Here is a 24,000-nt window from a genome sequence, read left to right on the forward strand (position 1 = left end):
TGAACAACAAAGGACCCAAAACCGAGCCCTGGGGAACCCCACCAATAACATTGCCCTACCTAGATTTTACTCCATTTTTGGTAACCCGCTGTTTTCTGTTACTGATCTAAGCTCTATTCCATTCTAACACCTTTTCTCCTATGCCATGGGCTTTCATTTTATTTACTAGTCTCTGGTGTGGCACCTTGTCGAACGCTTTGCGAAAGTCAAAGTAAATAACATCGTAATTATCATTGTTATCTGACGCCTTATCTGACGCCTTATAGTGTAAAAGGATAGAAGATTAGTCACACATGACTTACCCTTGGAAAAACCATGCTGTGTGTCACGAATCTCTCGATGTGTTCTCCGAGTCTATTTACTATTATTGATTCAAACATTTTACCTATAACCGATGTCAAACTGATTGCCCTGTAGTTGCATATAGACACGATCACACACACACAGATACACACACACAAACACACACACACACACACACACACACACACACACACACACACACACACACACACACACACACACACACACACACACACAAACACACACACAAATTGATGATATACACGAGTTATCGAAATAGGCTCTACATATCAAACAGCAGTGGTATTCTTTCACTCGGATGAGCTTGCATTGCGGCAGCCACGACAGTATATAATAAGGTTCACGGTAATTTACGGGATAGAGAAAATTTTTCCTCCTTCCGAACTTTGTCCTGTTCTCTAACTTTTGGTTGTGCCCAGCTGAGCAAGACAGAGGTCTTCCTTCTTAATGAAAAAACTGTCTAGATTAGGTGAGTGATGGACCTAGAAGGGGCGACTAGAACCCATGGGTAGGATCCTTTGGGTGAAGTGTAAAAGCTCACAGGGGAAGAGAGTATAATGACAAATTGCACAGAAATAGAAAAGTATATTTAAGTTGATAGAGTTCCTAGTTATATGTACATATACATTACTTAAAGTTATCCGTTGCAGACGATGATGACTTAACTCCATGCAGATGACTACACAAGTGATTAGAGTCAGTTTATAGTAGCATTATTCATCCCGGATGAGTTTGTTGGTGACTGTGTAGTCCATTCTGAGAATGCGTATCCATATACCTACACATGCATACACATATATTATTCTATTATTTTATTTCAATTTTGCCATTATTGTAATAATTATTATTATTACTATTTATTTATCTATTTGTTTTGTTAAGTTTATTTTATTTCTATAATTTTACTTCATATTTATTTGTTTATTTATTCATTTTTATTGATTTATTTACTACATAGAAGTAGATGCCACTGGTGATGTCATTTAACAGTTTCAATTCGGTGTTGACATTTGTGCTATTACGCATGACTGCATTGACTTCTGTCTAGGTCAACCAGTCTTAGAGAGAGAGAGAGAGAGAGAGAGAAGTTTTATATAACTGGGAGGGACATAATGCTACCCATTTTTTTTAAATTAGTATGATCCTTTCCTATTTCTTCGCAATTTTTTCCTAGTTTCCATCATCATGTATAAAAAGGAAAGAAGAGAGGAAGGCGAGAGAGCGAGAGGCTTGTAAAAGAGAGGGAGATCGCGAGAAATAGAGTTAGAAAGGGAAGGAGATAGGATGGATGAAAGGAAGAGAGCTAGGAAGAGGAGAAAGGAAGGGTGAGAGAGTGTGGATGGGAGAGCGAGAGACAAAAAAAGAGAGTGAGAGCGTGAGAAAGAGAGCTAGAAAGAGAGCGGAAAAAGAACGAGAAATAAAAAAAAACATGAGAGCGTGAGAAAGAGAGCTAGGAACGGAAGGAGAGATGACCGGAGAGAGAGAGAGAGAGAGAGAGACCGAAAAAGAGGAGGAGAAAGTGCAAGAAAGAGAGCTTTGTATAAGTGAAGGGGAAGGGAAGCTGTGCATAAATGAACAGGAAGTGTTCATCAATAAATTGGATTGCAGCTCGGTCGGTCGAAACGTTTGGAACGTTTTCATCTGAACTCTGACGTCACGAAGAGCATTTCAAAAAGGAGATCTGAATCTTTCAAAGCAAATTTTTTTTTCTTTCTTTTTCTTCTAGAAGTAGCTCTTTGTTATTCTACAAATGACGATTTCATTCCAGAAGCTTTTCTTTATTTTAAGTGGTCTTGTATGTAGCCTAGATATTTTCTTTATTCTAAAAGAGATTTTTGTACCATAGAAATATTTTTTCACGTGTTTATTTATTTATTTATTTATTTATTTATTTATTCATCTATTTTTTTTTCTTAGTGCCTTTGCATTCAATTTTTTAAATATTGAAGTATTCTTTTTTGTATTCTATATTTCATTTTACTCGTAATGTACATTTATACATAGACACACACACACACACACACACACACACACACACATATATATATATATATATATATATATATATATATATATATATATATATATATATATATATATGTATGGTTAAACTTAATGGCAAGATTATTATTGCAGAGTTTTTTATCTGCCTTTTCTCTTTCTCTGAGAATCTTTTTCCCTTCCACGGGAAGTTGTCTTATAATGTCACCATATGACATTGTTTTGTCAGTTACTTTGGGCATGGCTTTACCAAAGTGAAAAACTGGCCAGAACGCGTTTTCACACTACTCGTGAAAAGGCAGATAAAAGGCAGATAAAAAGGGAGATAAAAGGCAGATAAAAAAACTCTGCAATAATAATCTTGCCATTAAGTTTAACCATACATGCTTGAGAGAAAATCTCCTGCCCATATATACAATGAATATATGTATGTATATAAATATATATATATATGTATATAAATATATATATATATGTGTATATATATATATATGTATATATATGTATATACATATATATATACTTTATAATGAGAGAACGAAGGTTGGAGGTCAGGCTATTGATATAATCTCCAAGGTACATGTTGTTTACTCTAGACGACTTTCGACCTTATCAGAGGTCATCTTCAGGAGTTACAATATACAACATACACAATGGTACAAGAAACAGGAATGACATGGAGTTGGATTTTGTACCGGCGAAGAAACCCTGTGACAAGCAGTCGACGTAGCTACCCACGGAGCGCCAACGGGTTGCCCGTAGGTTGCTTGCTGGTAAGGTTTCCTTATTGATGGGAGTGAAACTTCAGGATGTAGCTGGATATTAATGGCGGGTTTATCCAGGCGAATAAAAATTGATTCTGCCATACTTAATCTCCTTTTCTCTTGTTCTCGATACAGTGTCGATGTTTGTGTTTCTAGTTGTTGCCTGGTGAGGGAGTGTCCATGTTTATAATTAGTGTGGTGGAGTAGGGCACATTTGCAGGACGGGGTCATACTCCGCCACATTAATAATACTGTTAGGTTTGGATGTACGCAAAGATTCGGTCGCATTTTTCCGTCTCCAGAATATGACGGATGACTTGCGGTGTAATGCACACATAGGAGAGTGCCTAGAGACCTGAACTGGTTAGACACCCCTTCCCCCTCTTCCCCCTTCCCCGTTTCCTCCTTCTCACTCTTCCCCCTTTCCCCTCTTCCCCTTACCTCCTTTCCCCCCTTCCACCCTTTCCCTTTCAAGCCTTCCCCCTTTCCCTCTTCCTCTTCCCCCTCCCCAATCACCCGAAGGGATCCTCAAGTACTGAAAGGAAGGCGTTCCACAATTCTTGTCTTCATAATAAACGTCTTGAATTTAGCTATTTTCAGTATACTCGTACACTGTCGAAGCAAAATTGAGACTTTTCTTGAACTCAGAGAGGCGGACGAGGACCTGAAAGTGGTTTGGGTTGGTCGTGACCCACTAGGGTAAGGTTCCCGGATAAAAAAGAAAATGTGGCCCCGTTTTGAAGAGGTTGAGGCGTATGTTGGTGACGTGTATTTTCAAGGTGAACTTAGGGGGAAGGGGAGGGGCTAGGTGGGTCTGGGAGGCGAGATGAGAGGAGAACAGGGAGGTCATAGGAGAGAAATGAAGGAAAGAGAGGACAGAAGAACGAAGAAAAAAGAGGGGAAAGGAAAGTGGAGAAGAAGGAAGAGGAGGGTTGTGGTAGAGGAGAGGAAAGAAGAGAGAAGGAAAAGGGAGGTTAGGGGAAAGAAAATAGGAAAAAATGACAGAAGAACGAAAACAAAGGAAATTGAAGAAGAGAAAAGACAGTGGAAAGGAGTGAAGAGAGAGGGATTAAAGAGAAACGAAAGGAAGTAAGGAAGTACAAAATTTAAGTAAAGAGGAGGGAAAGCAAATGAATGGAAAAATATAATAGAAAGATGAAGAGAAGAGGAGGCTTAGAAAGGGCAGAGGAGAAGAGAAAAGGAAAGGGGGAACCACAGGATTTACAATGAGAACTAGGAAATGAGGGCCAAAGTAATAGGTAAGAAATACTTTCAGGTAAAGTGCCCCTATGTATAATAGATATTTACACTCGCATACACGCAGGAAAACACACACACACACACACGCACACACACACACACAAACACACACACAAACACAAACACAGACACACTCACACGCAGGAACACATACATACATACATACATACATACATATACACATACATACATACATATACACATACATACATACATATATACATACAATGAAACACATTTGCATACTTATATTCTTACCCCGAAACATCATATTCAATTCTCATCTTGTAAGAATCATTCTTTGCGATACAAGAAAGGGATCTCTATTGACTCCTCTTCATGGCTTCCTTTCGCTCCTCCTCCGACCTTGTTGGTTTCGCTCTTCTAACTAAACTCAACCTAAGAGTTAAGTAATACGTGTAGTTAGTACAAAGAAAGAGGAGGAGGAAGTGTCCCCCCATGGTGTGGAAGTAATGCGTGAGGTTTCGAACTCTGTTTGACATTAGATGAGGAAGAGGAGAAACGTTCTTTTGGCAGCTGGGGCTCAGTCATCGCTCCACTGGCACCATCGAGCTCAACAGGTCTGAGGCCGTTCGCGCATTTGGAGGAAAGGAGAAGGTCTGGATGAAGCGGCAGCAGGTGGAGGAGGAGGAGGTGGGAGTGGTTAGGGTTGGACTGTTGGAGAAAGGGTGGAGTGTGAGAGTGGGATAGGGTTGTTTTGGTTAATAATGGTGATATTTTACATACGTATATACGTACACACATATTTACACACACACACAGGTATATACGACACACACACACACACACACACACACACACACACACACACACACACACACACGGGTGAGTAAATCCCAATAGATGGGAATTGTTCAAAACCTTTTGTTGTTCACATAAAACCCTGAAATGTTTGTCTTTCCTCTGGGGAACAATTACAAGTCTCCTGTCTTGCCCCAAAACATACATCTCTCTCTCTCTCTCTCACTCTCTCTCTCTCTCTCTCTCTCTCTCTCTCTCTCTCTCTCTCTCTCTCTCTCTCTCTCTCCTTTTCTCTCTTTTCTGTTTCTCCCTCTCTCTCTTTCTCCCATTCGTAATGTTTTTTTTATGAAATTGCATAGTATCAGCCAGAATAAAGTACATAAAATAATCAAACTAACGAGTCATTCTGTGTTTTTTGAGACAATAGTGGGATTGCAACCCTTATCACTTATTTTTATTATTATCATATTTCATTTTATATATTCATTTAGTTTATTCATTCATTTATTTACTTTCAGTTGTATCTTACCTCGACAGTCGAGGCAATTTGTTGGTCTGTGTATCCTTTCTAGTCATAGCAATGTTGTGTTGACAAGAGAAGTTTTGGTACAGTGGTGATGAAACTGGGTCTCGAGGTGTAATATGAGGTCGCCTGCTTTCCCTACGCGCCCCCTTTGTCCTCTTAACTTTTGACTCGCGCTCCGACTCGCTCTTTCGTTCACTCTTTTTTCGTCCTCGCTCTTTATGCATCTGTATTCCTTTCTGTTTAACGTTTAATCTCTCTGTTTCTTTTTATATCTGTTTCTCTTTATTTCTCTATCTCTCGCTTTATCTCTCACTCTCTTTCCCTTTCTGTCTCTCTCTGTCTCTCTCTTTCTCTGTCCCTCTTTCTCTGTCCCTCTCTCTTTATCTCTCTCTCTCTCTCTCTCTCTCTTTCTCTGTCCCTCTTTCTCTGTCCCTCTCTCTTTATCTCTCTCTCTCTCTCTCTCTCACTCTCTCTCTCTTTGCCCATATGTTATTTTTCTTTTTCTCTTTTTTCCCTTTTTTCTCTTCATATCTATTCATGTTTATCATTCTTTTTATGTCCTTCCCATCTCCCTCTTCTCATTTTTTACTTTCTTATCTCTACTTGCCTCCCTTTCCTTCTCTCCTTCCTTCCTTGCTACCCTCGTCTCATTTTCTCTCTCCCTTTTCTTCTCTCCGTCCCTTGTTAACATCCTATTTCACCTATTCTCTCTTATTCCTTTTCTCTTGTTTCTTCTATACAAATATTCTATTTCAGCTGATTTCTGAAAAAAAAGTGCTCGCTCATATGGTAACAGCTGGAGATGTATAGAAATTGTATATATTTCAGTGCTCCTTTTTGTTTGAACTGTGGATGTTAGTAGAAAACTTCATGGCCGTATTATAAAAAATATTTTACCATTCCTATTTTCCTTGCTCTCTTTGTCTGTCTCTCTCTCTTTTTCCCTTGGACATCTCAATTTTTCTTCTCTTTCCCCTCCTTTCTCTTTTTTCACTCTCTTACTCTCTCCCCTTGCTTTTCTTTCTATTTCTTCCTCTCTTATTTTCCCCCTCTCTTCCCTTCTTCCTCTCACCTTGTCTCTCTCTCTCTCTCTCTCGCTCTCTCTCTCTCTCTCTCTCTCTCTCTCTCTCTCTCTCTCTCTCTCTCTCTCTCTCTCTCTCTCTCTCTCTCTCTCTCTCTCTCTCTCTCTCTCTCTCTCTCTCTCCTCGCTTCTCTTTTTTCTCCCTCTCTTCCCTTTTTCCCCGCTGTTTCTTCCATTATCCCTCCCCCACCTCCTCTGTCTATCCCTCTCTCCTTCTCTGTTACTCTCCTTTTCTCCCCATCTCCTCTCTTCCTTTCTTCTTGTCTCATTGTTTCCCTCTCACAATTTATCGCAATATCTCCCTACTTCACTCATCCCCTTTATTTATCAATATCTGGTCTTTAGATATGAATAACATGAAATTATCAAGAATACCGCCTCAGGAATACCATGTTGCTTATTCTAACGTGTTCTAGTCGAGCAGTTTCGTAAGCAAGGGGCCGCAGGACGGAATTTCAATGTTACTTTGTTTTCCATTTCGTAAATTTACACGCATTATGCTTCTTTTATTTCTTTTGTTTTTGTGTCAACTTTGTACAGTGAAAACAATTTGACAGTATACATAAATTCCTGTGAAAATAAAACCTTGTAATAACAATTCTTACATACAAATATCTATCTCTTTTTACACCAAATATTTTCCCCCTTGCAAGGGAGATGTGTGTGTGTGTGTGTGTGTGTGTGTGTGTGTGTATATGTATGTATGTTTGTATGTCTATGTGCATGTGTGTCTGTGTGTGTGTGTGTGTGTGTGTGTGTGTGTGTGTGTGTGTGTTTGCATGTGTGTTTGGGTATATGTGCGATTCTGTGTCTGTAATTCTTTTACCTACAAATGTAAAAATATTAAATTCTCTCTAATCCTGTATGAAAGGGTTCTCTGGAGATACAGGGCGATGCAAGGGATCCACACAGCTTGAAAGGTTGAGAAACTGTTGTAGAGAATTCTCCTTGTTTCTTTGTCTCCCTATATCATTATCTCTTCTCCCTCCTTCACCACTGCCTTTTATATATCAGTATCTGGTCTTTACCTACTAATAACATGAAATGATCAGGACTTGCCTTAGGAATACTACTGCAGTCGCGAATTCTAATGTATTCCAGTAGAGAATCCCCTTGATCTGGCCTGAGCCTCAGTGACACTAATAGTTTTCTCTTTTCGCAGGTAAGGTTCTCGGTGATCTTCAGGTGCCAATACTTTCTGCAGGAGGAAGAACCCCCAAAAAATATTTTTTGAGTTGTTAAGACCCACCTGAAGAAGGAGCTGTAGAAGGAGAGGGCCTCCGGTTTGTGATCTCTCCTTGCAAGTATGTTTATTTTTTCATTTATTTATTTGTTTTTTCCAAAGAAAGTTCGGGTGCAGTATTCTAGACTTCTGTAAGTACATCTCAACAATGTGCCCAACATTCGTATAAAAATCTAACTTCTTTGTCATTTGGCAAATTGGAAAACAAAATGTCGTAACCAAAGTCGTTTCCATTCAAACGGAGTAGCAAAGGCAGGTAGCATGCTAGCTAGAAATGCTCGCGAGAGGCAATATAGTTCTATAAAAACCGTCTTTGTCATTGCATTTATTTATTCATTTATTTATTTTTCATTTCCTTAAGGGAATGTTGTGGTAATGTTTTCATGAGTAGACAGGCCTTACTTGAAGTTCTTAGCTTTTCAGCATCACATTCTCAAGGTTAGATTAGATTTTGACACAAAAAAAAAACGCCCCCAAAGAGGTCCTGAGTTCACTTTAATATTTTTATACAAAATAATACAAAATCAGGGCCGTAGAAGGGAACTCTATTCCATATTTTCTGTAATTCATAATGAGGTTTCCGGATTTAATTAAAACTGCTTAAAAACATATGCTGGATAGGAAAACTAATCTTACAATGCAGAATTTCGGCAGTAGCATGTTGACATACACACACACTGATACACTTACACACACACACACACACACACACACACACACACACACACACACACATATATATATATATATATATATATATATATATATATATATATATAATATACACACACAGATAGAGATGCGAATATGTATATTATATATGTATTATATATATGTGTATGTATTATATATATGTATATATATATATATATGTATAAATATATATGTATATATATATATATGTGTGTGTGTGTGTGTGTGTGTGTGTGTCATATTAATATTTATACAGTTTATGTGTAGACATGTAAACGTGTTGATTTTCCTTGTATTCAAGAAGAGCGTGTATGATTTTGATCTGTGCTGACACTTGGAATGGTTCACACTAAGCAAATCACAATATCCCGGAAAGTAACACACACACCCCAAAAAAAAAAAAAAAAAATCGTTTCCCAACATATAAAGACACCACCACCCACCCCGGCTTAAGAAATGAGCTGTTCATTTTTTTTTCTAAGAATTGTTGGCGCTTGAAAGGAGAAGTTGAGGAAAAGAAGAGGTGACAGGCCTTGAAGAAGGAGTTACTTATGATTTGACGGTAAGTCTCGAGGGTCGAGTGAGTTCAAGAAATCCTGAAGGGTGAAGGAAAGTTTAGGTTTTGGGGAAAGAGAGAGAGAGAGAGAGAGAGAGAGAGAGAGAGAGAGAGAGAGAGAGAGAGAGAGAGAGAGAGAGAGAGAGAGAGAGACCCCTCCCCTCTACCAAAGGAAAAAAAATATTCCTTTTCTTTTGTTAAATAAGAATAGAGGTCGGGGATATGGTGGAGGGTGGGGAGAGAGACAGACAGTCAAACAGATAGACTGAGATTCAGACAGACAGCCAGGCAGAGAGGGAAGATACAGGCTGGAGAGGTGTCGGTGGGAAGTGAGATAGACAGACATACTGACAGACAGGCTGGCAAACAGATAGGCTGAGAGAGGAAGGAGAGAGAGAGAGAGGAACGAATGGAGAAAGATGGAGAGGAAGCGGGAGTGAGATTTTTATAAAAAGTTATGATAATGAAAATCACTAGAGTAGTTCATTGCAAAATGTTCGAATATCACAATTATTTCGATAAAAAAAATATACGATAATAATATCAAGAGTAAGGTCAATTTGAAAAAAGGAAAATGTAAAATATGAAGAAGAAAATTTAAACTTTGTATCAAATTCAAGTTATAATCGCTCAAGCATAAAGACGAAGAACATATTGCAACTATGATTTTCATCCCATATATTGAAATTTGTGAAACGACAGTTTATCTAAATACATACGTCATTGTCCTGTCAAGATAACTGGTAGTAATTCATCTCAGATGACAGGAGATGTCATTCTCTGTGGACCAACCAAGATGCATTACTATTGAGCTTCAAATTGTAAACACGCTCGGGAGGACCCGAGTTCAAAGCTCGCGAACGCCGGGCCTCATTTTTTTTAATCACATCGCTGTTACTAGATATTTGTTCTATAAAGTGTTGTACGTCTATGGTTTGCGTGTTTCTTTAGCTGTTTGCGTGTTTGTTTATTTGTTTATTTTGTTATTGATTTGTTATAGTTTATTCTGTTTTATTCTGCTTTATTTTGTTTTATTAATTTGCATATTCAATTTCATCCATTTAACTTTTTAATTGTATCTTTTTATCTTATTCAACTTGATTGAAATTTGCTTTAATTTGTTTAATTCTAGTTAATTTTCATTTCATTATAATACTTTTGTTTTAGTTAATTAATTTTTATATTTTTTTAATTATTCCATCTTATTACTTTATTTTTATTCAATTATTTGTATTTCGTTTTTATGATCATTATTACATTTTTTTTATCATTATACATATATATATATATATATATATATATAATGTGTATATATATATATATATATATATACATATATGTATATGCATATGTAAGTGTATATATACTGTATATAAATATATATATAAATATATATATATATATATATGTATATCGTTTTTATTATTATCATTTTTAAATTCTTGTTTTATCATCATTTTATATATATATATATATATATATATATATATATATATATATATATATATATATATATATATATATATATATATATATAAATATATATATATATATATTCTTCATATGACCTCGTTAAGAATCGGAACTTGCCGAGGCCAGAAGGATCGAAGTAGGACTCTGGTAGTGAAGCACTCGTAAGGGTAAGGAGCCAACGGGAAGAAAATAAAAATCGGAAGATAACGAAGAAGGAATTTCCTGAGGGGACGCAAAGTCATTACGAAGAAGGTTCTGAGTTGGAGAGCCTCCGAAGGCCTTCGAAGGGAAGGGAAGTGAAAGAGGGAGGGGAAGGGAACGGAAGAAAAGGGAAGGAAAGAGACAGAAGGCGGGGAAGAGAAAGGACAGTGCGAGGGGAGTGAAAGAGAAGGAGCAGAGGAAGGGGAAGGAAAGGGGAAGGGAAGGGAGAGAGGGAGGAGAGGGGAAGAGAGGGGTCAGAGGGTGGGGAAATGAAGGAGCAGAGGAAGGAAAGGGAAGGGGCAAAAGAAAGGAAGGGAATGGACAGAGGGAGGGGAAGGGGAGAGGAAAGGGAAGGAAAAGGGCAGAGGGCGAGAAGGGAAGAGAAGGTAAGGTGCAGAGGGAAGGGAAGGGAATGGGCAGAAGGAGGGGAAGGGAAGGGAAGAATAGAGGGAAAGAAAGTGAAGGGGCAGAGGGAGGGGAAGAGAAGGAAACGGGCAGAGGAAGAGGAAAGGAAAGGGCAGAGGCAGAGGAAAGGAAGATGAGGAGAGAAGGAATGGAAGGAACAGAGGGAATGGAAGGGGCAGAGGGTAGGGAAGGAACGGGGCAGAGGGAGGGGAAGGAACGGGGCAGAGGGAGGGGAAGGGAAAAGGCAGAGTGAAAGGAAGGGAATGGGCAGAGGGAAGAAATGGAAGGTGTAGAGGGAAGAAATGGAAGGTGCAGAGGGAAGGGAAGGCAAGGAACAATGGGAAAGGAAGAGACGGGGCAGAGGAAGGAAAAGGGAAGGAAAAAGTATTGGAAAGGGAACGGGCAGAGGGAGGGGAAGTGAAGGGACAGAGGGAAGGGAAGTGAAGGGGCAGAGGGAGAGAAGGGGAGGGGAAGAAAGAGGAAGAGGAAGGGAAAAAGCAGAGGTAGGGGAAGGGAAGGTGCAGAGGGAGGGGAAGAGAAGGGAAGCGGCAGAGTAAAGGAATAGGCAGAGAGAAGGGAAGGGACAGAGGGAGGGGATTGTGAGGAGAAAGGGCAGAGGGAGGGGGAGGCAAGGGTTAGAGGGAAGGGAATGGAAGGGGCAGAGGGAAGGGAGAGAGGGAGGGGAAGGGAAGGGGCAGAGGGCTGAGAAGTGAATGAAAGAGGGCTGAGAAGGGAAGGGAGGAGACGGAGGGAGGGGAAGGAAAGGGGGTAAAAGGAGGGGGAAAGGAAAGGAAGGGGCAGAGCGAGGTAGAAGACGTCTGATCTCCATAAGACGGTAATGTGTTTTCTCTCTCTTTCACTCTTTCCCTCTTTTTCTCTTCTCTTCTCATTTTTCTCTCTTCTCATTTTTCTCACTCTTCTGTCACTCTCCTCTCTCTCTCCTCTCCCTCTCCTCTCCCTCTCCTCTCCCTCTCCTCTCCCTCTCCTCTCTCTGCTCTCCTCTCTCTCTCTCTCTCTCTCTCTCTCTCTCTCTCTCTCTCTCTCTCTCTCTCTCTCTCTCTCTCTCTCTCTCTCTCTCTCTCTCTCATTGGCGACAGTTTCATTCTGATGAAGGATAAGATAAAAAAAATATATATATATTTTTGGGTGAGGTGAGAAATCTCGAGTTCACCACTCAGCAGAAAGAGAGAGAGAGAGAGAGAGAGAGAGAGAGAATGTTGCCATTTTCAAGAGAAAAGAGGAAAAGGGAGGAGGTTGGGGAGAGGGTTGTTACCAGAAAGGACACTTTTGAAGAAGAGCGAGGCATCCGGAGGGAGCGAAAGATCAATTGGCTGGGAAGTTCTGAATAGCTCTCCCCTTCCCCCAACACGAATCCTCCTCAGGAGAGCGAAGGGCAGTGTCCTTCAGAGGCCTCCGAAAGGAAGGGGCAGGAAGATGAAGGAGTATTTGGAGGAGAAACTTTGAGAATTCCCTCAGTCAACCCCGTCCCACTCGCCACCACCCCATCCCCATCCACCCCAAAGCATAGGCAATATCTCTCTCTCTCTCTCTCTCTCTCTCTCTCTCTCTCTCTCTCTCTCTCTCTCTCTCTCTCTCTCTCTCTCTCTCTCTCTCTCTCTCTCTCTCTCTCTCTCTCTCTCTCTCTCTCTCTCTCTCTCTCTCTCTCTCTCTCTCTCTCTCTCTCTCTCTCTCTCTCTCTCTCTCTCTCTCTCTCTCTCTCTCTCTCTCTCTCTCTCTCTCTCTTTTTTTTTTTTTTAGACAATTCCTTCTGGAGGTCGAGATCTCAAGAGAACCCAAAGCTTTCGGGAAGGAATGGAGGTTCTTGAAGAAAGAAACAAACGAATATCGACCACGTCCAACAGGTGACGGGAGCGCCTCCGAAGGGACCCCGTTGTGGAGGACCAGAAGGAAGGATTCTTCTGAAGATGGGTTAGGTCGATGGTAGGAAAGATTCATTTTTCTCACACAACGGATAACGTCCGAAAAAGAGATTTCCCCTGAAGGGGATTGGGATCAGAGACCCGGAAGCTTCTGAAGGGAGTGCTTATCCCGAAGGGATGAAGGTGAGTGGTGGGAGAAGGAAGGAAGGAAGGCGGGTGATAGGTTTGCTTGTAGTCATGTTACTATTACTATCATTACAGTCACCTACCATCACCACCTGGAACAACTATCACAAGAAATTTGACTACTAACAATACTATCTCCAGTATCACCATTCACCTCCCTCACCACTCACCAGCACCGACCACCACCCATTGGTTCATGAAGAATAGACATTGTGGACATTGAGTTCGGTGGATGGTTCCTTACGTTAACCAACTCTGTTCTCCCGAAGTACCTCTTTTTGAATTCATCTCACCTTCATAGACGTTCTTCAGGCCTTCCCTTCTTCTTCCTTCTCTTCCTTTTGTTTTTTATCTTCGTCTTCCTTCCCTTCGTCTTCCTTCCCTTCCTCCTTCCTTTCATCCTCCTTCTATTCCTCCTCCTGCTCTTCCTCCTCCTTCCCTTCCTCCTCCTTCACTTTTTCCTCCTTCTCTTCTTCCTCCTTCCCTTCTTCCTCCTTCCTTTCCTTCTCCTTCCCTTCCTCCTCCTTTCCTTCTTCCTCCTGCCCTTCCTTCTCCTTCCCTTCCTCCTCCTTCCCTTCCTTCTCCTTTCCTTCGTAACCCTTGCCTTTTTCCTTGCCTTTCTCCTTCTCATCCTCCTTCCCTTCATCATCCTTTGCTTCCTAATCCTTGCCCTCCTACGCCTTCCCTTTCTCCTTCCCCTCCTCCTTCTCTTCCTCCTTTGCTTCCTAATCCTTGCCCTCCGACGCCTTCCCTTTCTCCTTCCCCTCCGCCTTCCCTTCCTCCTTCTCTTCCCTTCCATCTCCTTTCCTTCCACCTCCGTCCCTTCCACATCCGTCCTTCCACCTCCGTCCCTTCCTCCTCCTTCCTGTCTTCCTCCTTCCCTTCTTCCCCCGTCTCTTATTCCTCCTTCCCTTCCCCCTCTTTCTCTTTCTCCTCATATCCTTCTTCCTTTTTCCATTCCTCTCTCTTTCCTTCCTCTTCCTCCCTTTCCTCCTTCCCTTCCATTTCCTTCCCTTGCACCTCCGGCTCTTCCTTCCCGTCCCTTCTTCCTCCTTCTCTTCCTTCTCCGTCCCTTCTTCCTCCCCTTCCTCCTTCTCTTCCATTTCCTTTCCTTCCACCTCCGGCTCTTCCTTCTCTGTCCCTTCTTCCTCCATTCCTTCTCCGTCCCTTCTTCTTCCTCCCCTTCCTCCTCTTTCACCTCCTTCATTTCCCTTCCTCCTCCTCCCTATCCTCCTCCTTCTTTCCTCCTCCTTTCCTCCTCCTTCTTTCCTCCTCCTTCACTTCCTCCTCCTTCTCCTTTACCTCCTTCCTTTTTCTCCCTTTCCTCCCTCCTCCTTCTCTTCTTCCTCTTTCCCTTCCTGCTCCCTGCTTCCCTTCTCTTTTCCTTCTTTCTCCTTCACTTCCTCCTCCTCCCCTACTTCCTTCTCTTCCTCCTCCGTTCTTACCCCGACCACCACCAGTCAAGTAATGATGGAGGTTGTGTTTGTGATAATAGTGGGCGATGCTGGATATTCTGGGTGGTTATTGGTGTTGTGGTGATGATAATGGTGGTGATGATGATGGTGGTGGCGATGACGGTAGGTCGAGGGACTGGTGGGGGGGATGCTGCTGTTGGGGCTGGACGAAAAAGAAGTCTCAAAGTTATCTCTGCACGATAGCTTCCAAAAGCTCCTGTGAAATGGAATTAAAACGTTCAGTCATATCACACCATTTCAGACTCGCTTTCATGTGGATCACACAATGCGAAATGGATGTAGCTTTTAATCGCGTCAACCGCACCTGACGGGGGAGCTGTCAGCTCGCCAGCTGACTCAAATCGTCTGACCTTAGCCTAAGCGAAAATTGAGACGCAGGCGGCACAGTCGACGCAGCACAGAGTAAAGGCAGAGTTCTTGTTGATGAATTGTTTGAATTTCTCTCTTACTTGAAATGCTTCTAGATGTACTACCTTAGCATTTCAAGTGAGAGAGAAGCTCAAACTGTAAATCAAATCAGCAACTGGAAGCCTGTCTTTGCTCTGTGCTGCGTCGCTTACAGGTCGGTGAGTGTCGCTTCTTCAGCAGACTGAAATTGCTTAGTGGGGGATTATTTTTTTTTATACGTAAACCATTTGGTCTTCATTAAAATGTTTGTTATCTCATAATATCTGCATGATTAAGCGATTAAATTAAACGACCTTGCTGTGGGTGTGTTGTGTCTTGCTACATTGCTTCTGACCCAAGGTAGTGGGCAGAAGACGGGAATGACCCTTCTTCTATGAGAAGGAGGAAAGGATGGTGGATGAGAGCGGAAAGGGTGGGAGTGAGTACGTGACTTTTGACTCGGCTACCACCTTTATAAGGGGAAAAACTCTTGGAATATTGATAGATAAATTCTCTGCATGAACCACACGTTCTTAATCCTATTTCTGGATCACAGATTTTTCTTCTGTTATCTCTGGCCCTCATTTTTATGCAAATTAAAGCATGTCGACCCGAGATTGTCCACGGGAACATAAGAATGAAGGAGGCTACAAGAGACCATAAGGCCTACATTAGGCATTTCCATGTCCATTACCACCTATCATCACCGTTCATAAAGTTATCAAACCTTTTCTTGAAACAAATGATAGTTTCAGCGCTTACTACATGGTTACTGAGTCTATTCCATATGTTGACCACTCTATTGGTAAATCAGTTCTTGCCTATTTCCTTCTCAAATCAAAAAAATTCCAAATTAAATCCATTACTGTGAGTTTTGCCTTGTTGTCTTAGTATGAGGACCTCGTCTGCATTCCCCTCGTTAAAGCCCTTAAAAAAATGATAAGCGCTGGTAAACGACATTTTATTATGTCTTTAAATCATTTAGGATTATATAACACTATTTTTTCAAATAATGAAATTTCAAATGTAAAATATAGTATATTTTACATTAATACACGAGAGTATACATAGTTTCATAAAAACCGACTTTGAATTTATTTAGATTTTTTGTTATGAATGAAGACTTGAATTTGTGTAATACTTAACCACCTGCTTATCTATTTGCCGCATCGTTTCAGACTGAAATTATACGTGTCTTTCAACCATAACCACTAGATATTACCTGGAACTTTATGTATGATTTTATTCCTCAAGCTATGTAAATATATGCCTTCTCTTTTTTTTTTTGGAATGGGTGGAAATGATTTTATGCCTTTCCTTTTTTGGCTACCTCCCTTGTAAGGGGGAAAAAGCCTTGGTATGTATGTATGTATGTATGTAAATATAACTTTTTGATTGATTGAATTGTCTGACTATTTCTGAGCCACATCCTGTGATGGGGACAAGAATTTCGCCACCGTGTTGCCCGTGTATCTCAAAATTCTTGGTTAAATGGGGGGGGGGGAGCAAGGGGACTGGAGACCCGCCCCTTATTTATTAGTTTATCTATTTATCTATTTATTTATCAGTATGTCTGTTTACTTCTTATTTATTCATCAATTTATTTATTCATTCATTATTTTTTTTAATTAATTAATTTATTTATATATGTATTTATCTATTTTTCTTATATGAGGATTTAGAGCAAAAATTATGCAGTTACATAACTATGTCTTTATAAGTAACATGAAACATTTCGTAAATGTATTTTATTTTATCAATCACAATAAAATATTTTTCAGCTTTTGAGTCCGATCGCCTGTAGACTCTTATTTGTTTATGTCTTTATAAGTAACATGAAACATTTCGTAAATGTATTTTATTTTATCAATCACAATAAAATATTTTTCAGCTTTTGAGTCCGATCGCCTGTAGACTCTTGAATCCTTCGCAGGATCTTGTAGGACAAGGGTTCTCAACCTTTTTCCCGTTGCGTACCCCGAGAGTCATCAGACCATCGACCCGTACTCCCATTAACCTGACATAGAATATAGAATGGCATTATATCAATATTGATTAAATATACAACGGCATCGCAATGGATATCAAATGGTTCAGATTGCGTTGACTTCAGTTCATCAGTTACGCATTAACATAAAAAACAATGTACAATGTTCTCCTTCTGCTGATTTAAATGTTTAAGTAATATTTTGCTAGTCATTTAAGTACCACTCTAAACCGTCTCGAGAACCCTTGTAGCATTTACAGAAACTAATACATAGACTACCGTCTTTCAAGTTCAATCCCAGTCCATCCAACTCGATGAGAACGGTCTTCCTGTGCTACAAACGTGGGGGTAGGGGTGGGGGGTCTCGGGTGACCCCAGGTCACGGACGGGTGTCACAAGGAGGAGACTGGTTCAGAAATTTCCGACGGAATCTTCTGATCCTTTGGCCTTCCGTCGTATTCCATTCCCCTTAATGTCCACAACGGACAGAGGGCACATGAAGCACAGTACTACCCGGGCCGGCGTTGTATCATAGACCGGGTCCTTCCTCCACTTCCTTTTCCTCCTCCTCCTCCTCTTCCACCTACTCCTCTCTCTCTCTCTCTCTCTCTCTCTCTCTCTCTCTCTCTCTCTCTCTCTCTCTCTCTCTCTCTCTCTCTCTCTCTCTCTCTCTCTCTCTCTCTCTCTCTCTCTCTCTCTCTCTCTCTCTCTCTCTCTCTCTCTCCTCTTTCTGTCCCTCCCCCTCTCTCCTCTTTCTGCCTCTCTCTCTCTCTCTCTCTCTCTCTCTTTCTCTCCTCTCTCTCTCTCCCTCTCTTTCTCCTCTTTTTCTCTCCTCTCTCAATCTCCTCTTTCTCCCCTCTCTATCCTCTTTCTGCTCTCTCTCTATCTCTCTCTATATCTATCTCTCTCTCTCTCTCTCTCTCTCTCTCTCTCTCTCTCTCTCTCTCTCTCTCTCTCTCTCTCTCTCTCTCTCTCTCTCTCTCCTCTTTTTTTCCCTCCCTCTCTCTCTCTCTCTCTCTCTCTCTCTCTCTCTCTCTCTCTCTCTCTCTCTCTCTCTCTCTCTCTCTCTCTCTCTCTCTCTCCTCTTTCTGTCTCTCCCTCTCCTCTTTCTGTCTCTCCCTCTCTCTCCTCTTTCTGTCTCTCCCTCTCTCTCCTTTTTGTCACTCTCCCCTCTCTCTCTATCTCTCTCTCTCTCTCTCTCTCTCTCTCTCTCTCTCTCTCTCTCTCTCTCTCTCTCTCTCTCTCTCCTTTTCCGCCTTCTCTTCCTCATCTTCATCCTCATCAGACGATTCCTCCTCCTATTCCTCCTCTTCCCCTTTCTCTTCCTCCTCCTCTCCCTTCTTTTCATCCATCTTCTTTTCCTCCTTCTCCTCCTTCTATTCCTCCTATTCCTCCTCCTCTTCCTCTTTGTCCTCCTCTTACTTCTTCTCTTCCTGCTCCTCTTCCTTCTTTTTATCTATCTCCTACTTCACCTCCACTTGTGGCCGTGCCTCTTCTTCTTTTAAGCATTTGCTCATTCATTCAATCCTCTAACCACTTCATACTCTTCTTCCTCTTCCTCCTTCTTCTCATTCCTATTCCTCTTATCTTCCTCTTCCACCGTCTTTTTCTCAGTCTCTTCCTTCGTCTCTTTCTTCTTTTTCGCCTCCGTCGTTTTCATCTCAATGATTCATATTCTCTTTTGCTCCTCCTATTCCTCCTCCTCCTCCTCCTCCTCCTCTTCATCCTCCTCCTCCACGTCCTCTTCTCCTTCACTCTCTGCCTTTCCCTCTACTTCAGCCTCTGATTCTCCCTCTCCTTCACTTCCCCCTCCTCTTCTTCTTCCTCCTCCTCTTCCTCCTCCTCCTCACCCTCCTTTTCCTCCTCCTCCTCCTCCCCCCCTCCTTTTCCTCCTCCCCCTCCATATCCTTTACTTTTTCCTTCATCCTCTCTTTCACCTCCTCCTCCTCATCTCCTTCCATCTTACCCTCTCCCTCACCTACTCCCTTCTGCCTCATTTACCTTCTCCTCTATCTCCATCTCCTCTTCCTTCTCCTCCACCTCCTCTTCTCCTTCCATCTTACCCTCCCCCTTTTCTTCACCTCTTTTCTGCCTCATTTACCTTCTCCTTCTCCTCCTCCTCCTTCCCCTCCCTCTCCCCCTCCACCTCCATCACACTCTTCACTTCATTTCCTCAAACATCTTTCACGTAATCCTCCACTCTTGCCCTCCACCACCTCCTCCTCGGCCTCGTTCTCCACCAGCCTCACCCTCCAACATAGGTTGCGTTTCGTCCTTCGTGTCCGCCTCGGCTTCATTGTGATTCATCCTTGTACTCAAGTCACTCTCCAAAGTTTATTATTTGTATATAGCGAATAGCCCACTACATCTCGTCCTCCACCTCGTTCTCTCACTCTCCACTTTTTTTTTCTTTTCCCTTTAACTCTCCTTCCTCCTACTTGTCGTCCACCTCACCTTCGTCCTCCTCCTCTTCCTCCTCCTCCATAACCTGCTTCTCCTCTACTTCTTCTACCTCCTCTTCCTCCTCCTCCTCCTTTTCCACCTCATCCTCGTCCTCTTCCTCATCTTCTACCATTTGTTCCTTTTCCTCCTCCTTTTCCTCATCTTCCTCCTCCTCTTCCTCCTTTTCTATCTCTTCCTCTTTTTCTATCTCTTCCTCTATCCCGTCCTCATTCTCTACCTTCATCAACAGACCTTTGCACTACCCTCGTCCTCTTCTTACTCCTCCTCAACTTCCTCCTCTTCCTCCAACAGAACTCTCCACCTCGCCCTCCACTTTAACTTCCAGCCCTGTCCTCCTCCACTCGCTCGACCTCATATCCGCTCCAGCTTCCACTACGTGTTCCACTTCGCCTCGTCCTCCTCCACAACATTTCCCATGTCGTACTCGAGCAGAGCTCTCATCTCCTTCTCGAATGTCTCTTCCTCTTTGTCCTTCGCCGCAGCTCTTCCTTCAACAACTCCCGAACTCTCTATGCCTCGTACTCGACTGAGGTCTAGACCTCCTACTCGGCTTCCATCACATCTGTACGTAACCTTGACCCGTTTTTTTTTTATTGTTCTTGATTTCACACACACACACACACACACACACACACACACACACACACACACACACACACACACACACACACACACACACACACACACCAAACACACACACACACACACACACACACACACATATATATATATATATATATATATATATATATATATATATATATATATTTGTCTTCTTTTTCATTTATCTCTTCATATTTTCTTTTCTTTCTTTTTCTGTTTTTTTTTTCTTCATATTTTGTTTTTTTCTACTTGTCTTCTTTTTAATCAGTGGGGAGTCCTCAGCTGGATAGGGTCATCAGACGATAGAAAAATAGTATGAAGTCAATTGTGACATCTTATGAAATCGTTAATAATTACAAAAGACTTACTGACTTGAAAGATCTTTAGCAGATTGTGATCGCCCAGAGAAGATTGTAAACATATTCTGAGATGAAGGGTTTCAAGACGAGAGCTTTTCTTTGTCTTTGTCGTTGTCGTCCTCGTCTTCGTATTCTTTGTCTTCTTTCTCGTTTTCGTCGCCTTCGCCTTCTTTACGTTTTCAAATTTTTCTACTCCTTTGTTATCATCGGCCTTGTCTTCTTTTTTGTCTTCGATATTATTTTTCTTTGTCTCTTTTCTTTGTATTCTTTGACATCATCGTCGTTGTCTTTTTTTAACGCCATTATCGTGGTCCTTTTTTCTCTCTTTGATTTTTTTTTAGTCCTCTTCGTTCTCTTCTTTTTTATCCTCCATTTTTTTTTGTCTTGACGTCATCATCCTTGTCTTCTATATTTTCCTTTTTTCTTCATCTTTGTCTTCCTCGTTATCTTTTTTATCTTCTATTTCTTTATTTTCCTCTGTCGTCCTCTTCGTCGTTCCCTTTTCATTGTCGTTTTTTTTTTCTCTCTTTCTCTCCCTCTCTTCGTCTTCTCTGTCCTCATCGTCTTCAGTAAAATCGTCAGGTACCTGCCACCAGACTTAACCCATCATCCTCGAGTCGGACTTGAGATCACACTCCCCCTCCCACTCCACCTCTCACTCCACCTCCGACTACCAACACTGAATTCTCGACTTTTAACACTACCGTCTCCTCCTCTTTCTCCTCCTCCTCCTCTTCTTCCTCCTCCGCGTTCTTCATCCTCCCCATTCTTCTTCCTCCTCTCTTCCTCCTTCGTCACTACCCTCCTCTTGACCTGTCTTCCTTTTCTCCTCTTTCTCCTTTCTTCTTATTTCTCACATCCTCTTCCTCGTCCTCCTCTTCTTCCTCCTCCTCTTCGTCTTCCTCTTCCTCCTCCTTCTTCCTCCTCCTTCACTACCTTCCTCTTGACCAGTCTTTCCTTCATCCTTTTTCTTCCTTCTTAGTCCTCACATACTCATCTTTCTCCTCCTTCTCTTCTTCCTCCTCCTCCTCCTCCTCCTCCTCCTCCTCCTCCCCTTCTCCTCCTCTTCCTCCTCCATATCCTTCTCTTATTTTTCTTTTTCTTCTTTTGCTCTTCTCATTTTTTTTTCTTTTGATCACCTTTCTTCTCTTCCTTCTCTCCCTCTTCTTCCTCCTGTACTTCCTTTTCTTCCTCTTCCTTTACATTTTCTTCCTCTTCCTTCTCGTTTTGTATTTCTTTAATCCTCTCCCTTTTTCTTCTTTTCTTCTTATTCCTCCTTTCTTCTCCTCTTTCTCCTCTCCTTCCTCCTTCTTGTTTTACTCCTATTCCTCCTTTTCCTAATTTTCTTCCTTTTCCTCCTCTTCCATTATCCTACTCCTCTTCTTCCCGCTCTTCCTCCTCTCCTTCCTCTTTCTCCTCTTCCGCATTCTCTTTCTCCTCCTTTTCCTCTTTTTCCCTCCTCGTCCTCTTCCACCTCCTCCTTTTTCTCTTCTGTCTCCTCTTCCTCTCCTTGCTCTTTTACCTCTTTTTTCTCTTCTTCCCCCTTCTTCCTCCTCTACTTCTTTCCCTCTTCCTCCTCTCTTTCCTACTTTTCCTCTTCTTTCCCACTCTTCCTCCTGTTCTTCTCTTTCTCTTTTGCTTCCTTTTCCTCTTCCCCTTCCTCCTCTCTTTCCTCCTCTTCCTATTCTTTCCCCCTCTTCCTCCTTTCCTTCCCCATTTTTCTCTTCCGTCTCCTCTTCCTCCTCTCTCTGTTTATACTCTTTTCCCCCTCTCCTTCTTCCTCATCCTCCTTTGTCTTCCCCTCTTCCTCCTCTCCTTCCTCTTTTCCTTTTCTTCCCTCTCTTCCTCCTCTTCCTTTTCCTCCTTCCTCATCTTCCTCTGTCGTCTCGTCTTCCTCCTCCTCCATCGCGGCCAATCCGCCGTCTCCCGTAATCTCATTCTCCACCATAAGCATCTCCAACGCCCCAACATCTTCAATCCTTCCTTCACCTGCCTTCATCACATCTCCCCCACCTCCCCCACTTCCTCCACCTTTCAAACGTCATCACACTGGGCTGTTTTTCCTCCAGCATCCTACCTCCAACCACCATTTGAATAAGTAGAGCATGACCTCGCTTACAGAAATGACTTCTCTAACAAACTGTCATTAGCATAGGTTTACAATATCTTAGTTCATCATTCGATTTTGCTATACATGGCAAAAATATGATTTGATGTTTAGGCATTTGAAAAATACAATATTGCAACCAAAGTCATTTTTACTCAAACTTTCAATTGTCGGCGCTGGTGATGCCCGTGGAACCTCAGTGTGATAACCCCTTTACGTGTGACCTATCTCCACCATCCCTTGTCCTCCTACAGCATCTCAATCCCTTCCTCCAACATTTCGTCCTTCTTCACCAACAAGGCGACCCAATCTGTCTCCATCACGATTGTCTGTCTCGCTCCCATTCCACCTTAATCTCCATCACTCTGTCTTCCTCTCCTCCTCTCTTCCTCATCCCTCCTCTCCTTCCTCCCCCTCCTCTTCTTCATCCTCTTGATCTTTCTTTTCATCGCTATTCCTTTTTTTTTCTTCTTCCTCCTCCTCCATCCTTTCCTTCCTCGTCCTGCTTATTCTTATCTTTTCTTTATGTCTTGCCGCTGATCCTTTCTCCCTTGTCTTTTTTCTCCTTTCCCTCCTCCTCCAACCCCCTCTTCCTCTTCTTCTTCCTCCATCCTTTCCTTCTCTTCCTCTTGCTCCTGTATTTATTCCTATTCCTCCACGTCCTCCTCTACGTTCCCTCTTCCTCTTTTCGCATATTCAGTCAATAATTGTTTTTACTTCTCCCTTCCTTTCTTCCATTCTTCTTTTCCCTCCATTTCTTTTCTCATTCGTGTCCGTTTTCTATCATTCACTTTCCTCTACGCCCCATTTTCTTCCGATATTATTCCACTGCACCTCACCTTCCTCCTCTCCATCCCTCTCTTCCTTCTCCTCCTCCTCCTCCTTCTCCTCCTCCTTACCCTTGTCCTCCTGTTCTTCCACATTCTCCTTCTGATTTTCCTCCTCTTCCTCTTTGTCCTACCACTATTTCCTTTTGTTCTTCCTCTTCATCCTCCTCCTCCTCCGCCTCCTCCTGTTCTTCCGCACTCTTCTTCTGATCTTCCTCCTTTTCTCTTCCTGAACCTTCTCATATTCCTTTTCGTCCTCCCTATTTTCCTTCTTTTCTTCCTCTTTCTCCTTCTCTTATTCATCCTTCTCTTCCTGTTCTTCCACATCGTTTTTCTGATCTTCCTCATCCTCTCCTCTTGAACCTCCTCCTCCCTCTTTTCCTCCTCCTTGTTCCTCCTCCTCCTCCTCCTCCCTCTTTTCCTCCTCTTGTTCCTCC

This window comes from Oratosquilla oratoria, chromosome 14, assembly GCF_046742065.1.
Source record: "Oratosquilla oratoria isolate Oo_2021 chromosome 14, ASM4674206v1, whole genome shotgun sequence".
Lineage (NCBI taxonomy): Eukaryota > Metazoa > Arthropoda > Malacostraca > Stomatopoda > Squillidae > Oratosquilla > Oratosquilla oratoria.